Source organism: Rhinopithecus roxellana, chromosome 9, assembly GCF_007565055.1.
Source record: "Rhinopithecus roxellana isolate Shanxi Qingling chromosome 9, ASM756505v1, whole genome shotgun sequence".
Lineage (NCBI taxonomy): Eukaryota > Metazoa > Chordata > Mammalia > Primates > Cercopithecidae > Rhinopithecus > Rhinopithecus roxellana.
The window spans coordinates 33,363,645-33,367,429 of record NC_044557.1 but is presented as its reverse complement, the minus strand read 5'-3'; the positions used below and the strand labels follow the sequence as shown (position 1 = coordinate 33,367,429).

Below are 3,785 nucleotides of genomic sequence, written 5' to 3'. Positions count from 1 at the left end.
CTTACTGCCTAGAGGTTGAGAAGTAAATGCCTTTGGTTTTGGATAGCCAGTAAATCCCTTTCTCAAAACCTGAAATTTGCATGAATGCCAGCTCTCCAAACACACATTCTCTCTGCATGTATCCTTGGTTGGGTCAGAAGTAAATCTCACAAAAGTGAGTACTGTACTGTATTGTGATTTCTGGAAAACAAAGTATTTTTAAGAAGTGCCTTCTTTTATAGATTGGTATACTAATTAGTGAAAAGTGTTTCGCAAACTGGCTCGGCAAAAAGTTTGCACTTAGCACGTGCAGCTAACTATGTGGGCCATAATAAGGTGAAGAACTTGGGAATAAAAATTAACTTGAGTTTCATCTAGGCCAGTAAACTCATTTCCCATCTCCTGACTCAGACACAGTAGGCTTGAGTCTTCTCCAAACCGGGGGTTCCCTAACCCCTAGGCCACAGACTGGGAATTTTTTCTAACAACTTTTTTTCTGACATTGTAGTGAATGAAATCAGAGGGTGCATTTAATTTCTGGTGTACACATTGAGTTTATACCATCAGATTATGATACCTAGGAAGTACTATTATTAATAATATAGATCCTAACTATTAATAGAAATGACTAACATGAACTGGGAAATGATGATGGGTCAGTTATGACACCAAATGCTGTACATTCATTATCTCATTTAATCCTTACAATGAAAGCTCTGGCTTCAACTCCTTCCCTAGTCCCCTCTCCACCCTCTAGCTAGGAAGCTCTTTTATTTTTTTCCAGGAACACGTGAACTTTATTGAATGCCATTGTAGAAACGTGTGTGAGGATAAAGGGCTGATACAGGGCGAGGAATGGAAGGTGGAGTGCGTGGGAGACAGGTCATGGTCAGAGCTCCTGGCCTGGATGCTGCTTCCTGTTCTATCGACAGACTTGGAAGATCAACACTGGGATGATGATAAACAGAATGATCATGAGGATGTCCAGAACCAGGGCCCAGATGTTCAGGCACTTGGCAGTGGAGGCATAGGCCTGGGCCATGATCAGGTCACCAACCATCTTCCTATCCCTAGACTTCATGGAGTAGGCGAATGCTATGAAGCCCAGGCAGCAGGAGTTCATGAAGAGGGTGTTAAACAGGGACCGGATGACATGGTCGGGCACAGAGGTCTTGCTGCAGATGTGGATCATGGTGGATGTTGAGGGAGGAGGGTTGTAGGGCACCCCCAGCACAGCTACCTCTTAACCCTCTTTCAGCATCTCACATTTGCGGGGTGGCCAGCGTTTGCAGGAGTGAAGAAGGTTTGGACTGTGTGGTTCACAGTGTCCAGTGAAGACCAGCTGTCAGGAGCTCTTTTAAAAATGTGAATGAGGCCCGGCAAGGTGGCTGATGCCTATAATCCCAGCACTTTGGGAGGCCGAGGTCGGGAGATCGAAACCATCCTGGCTAACATGGTGAAACCCCTTCTCTATTGAAAAAGAAAAAAAAAAAAAAAAAAACTAACCGGTAGTGGTGGCACCTGTAATCCCAGCTACTTTGGAGACTGAGGCAGGAGAATCACTTGAACCCAGGAAGTGGAGGTTGCAGTGAGCCAAGATTACACCACTGCACCCCAGCCAGCATACAGAGTGAGACTCTGTCTCAAAAAAAAAAAAAAAGAAAAAATTGTGAATGAGGTCAGGTCCTGCCCTTGTGTTAAAGGCTTCCAGTGGCTTCCCACTGAACTCAGGAAAACTCCAACTGCTTCTCTGGGCCTACAAGCCAGTGCCACCTGGACCTGCCTACTGCCAGTGGACTCTGTCAGCCCACAGCACATGCCTCCACCTGTTTGGGCTTCTGGGCCTTTGCACGCACCCCTTCCTCTGCCTGCAATACCTAGCCCTTACCTGGCTAATTTTTAAAAAAATTCTTCCATTTAAATGTCTCCACCTCTGGGAGGCCTTCCCTCAAATCAATCAAATCACCCTCATAACCTGTTCTTTTTCTTCTTAGCTTAACACCATGTAAAATTATCTTTATCATTGTTATTATTATTATTATTAGTATTATGCCTCCTTACATCTCCATTTTTCTCCCTGATCCCTAAGAGCCAGAAAGTCAGGGATAGGCATTGCTCTCCATGTATCTTTAATGCATAACACTTTTGGACCATGCAACAATGTTTGCTAAATTAATCGAGAAGCATCCTCAGAGTTAGATACTATTATTATTATTATTATTATTATTATTATTATTTTGAGATGGAGTCTCGCTCTGTCACTGAGGCTGAAGTGCAGTGGCATGATCTTGGCTCACCGCAACCTCCACCTCCCAAGTTCAAGCAATTCTCCTGCCTCAGCTTCCCAAGTAGCTGTGATTACAGGCACGTGCCACCACATCTGGCTAATTTTTTATATTTTTGGTAGAGACAGGATTTTACCATGTTGTTCTCGAACTCCCGACCTCAAGGGATCTGCCTGCCTCAGCCTCCCAAAGTGCTGGGATTACAGGCGTGAGCCACCGTGCCCAGTCATAGATACTACTATTATTCCCACTTTATAAATGAGAAAACCGAGACAGGAGAAGGTCAAATAACTTGTTAAAAGTTATACAACTGGACCTGGATAGGCAGGTGACTATCTCAGATTGCTACCATTGAATGAAACCAGAAACAAAATGATAAACTCACATGATCTTGAAAAATAATGTTAAAATCAAATTAGACTCTGTAGAAAATGAAGTTACCTTGTGGACACTTTAAATTATTTACATAAGGGAAATATCTCCAGGTACATCAGAGATTAACACAGCAGCTCGCACATTTATTCCAGCCACACGGGTTAACATTAACATATTCTGTGACTTCAGATGCAATGTTTCCTACTATTTCTGATTTCTTAAAAGGTTTTGAAGTATTTGAGCACTTGGACTGTTCTCTTCAAACTGTATGGGCAGGTGGGCATTCCGTCCAGTCATTTCTGCCCTCACCTAAAGGAACAAGCAGAATGTGGTTTTATTGCACAAGAGTAAAAGCCAATGCCACCACAAACCCAGTGACCTTCTAGCTACTTTCTACATCTTTAAATAACTTAGAAACAGCCCTCACCCAAGGGAAGGGTGGGATTTAAAGAGAAGGGCTGATTTTATGCTTACATTGCTGAAGTCCCTTCAAAATCAAGTGTCCCTGGTTTCTCCAGACAGGAAGTAGACAGTTTTTTTGTAACAAGGAAAACACCATGGGTCTTATCTCTGTGTTGCTTTCACAGCTTAGATAAACCTGTGTGTCTCACAGAGGAAATGCAACAGGGATCCAGCAAGAACCTGTATGCTGCGGGAGAAGCTCCCTCCAGGGAACTGAAGTCTTCCGTTTCCTTCCAGCGGGAACCATAGCTGCTCTGTAGGAAAATACAGGAATTTGATTCACATAGAACAAAAATCAACAACCCTGAGGGGTAAGGGGATTTTCCTGAAATATATGAGTTTCCCTGGTTTCACATGATACTGTGTATGGTTTATACTTCATGTACCACAGAAGGCTGAAAATGGTCATTTCCTGGCCCCTCCGGTGGTGGTTTTCCAGCCAGGAAAGCATTCTGACTAACCAATCAATGCAATTTTTTTTTTTTTTTTTTTTTACTTTGAATCTTCATGCTACTGAAAGAAAGCTGACTTGTCCTTGCAGGGGTTGGGGGAGAGGGTGGGGCTTCAGAGAAGCAACCTCGAGTTGGTCTTGTTATCAATCATCTCCGCCTATTGTGAGAGTTTGAACAGGCAAAACCTACCCACACACACTGGCGTGATATGCATTTTCGGTGTGTTACTTAA

General features: G+C 43.4%; 1 pseudogene; it reads right to left on the bottom strand.

The window, feature by feature from the left end:
- Positions 1-901: 901 nt before the first annotated feature.
- On the bottom strand, positions 902-3,552 carry LOC104660115 (annotated as a pseudogene).
- Positions 3,553-3,785: the final 233 nt, after the last annotated feature.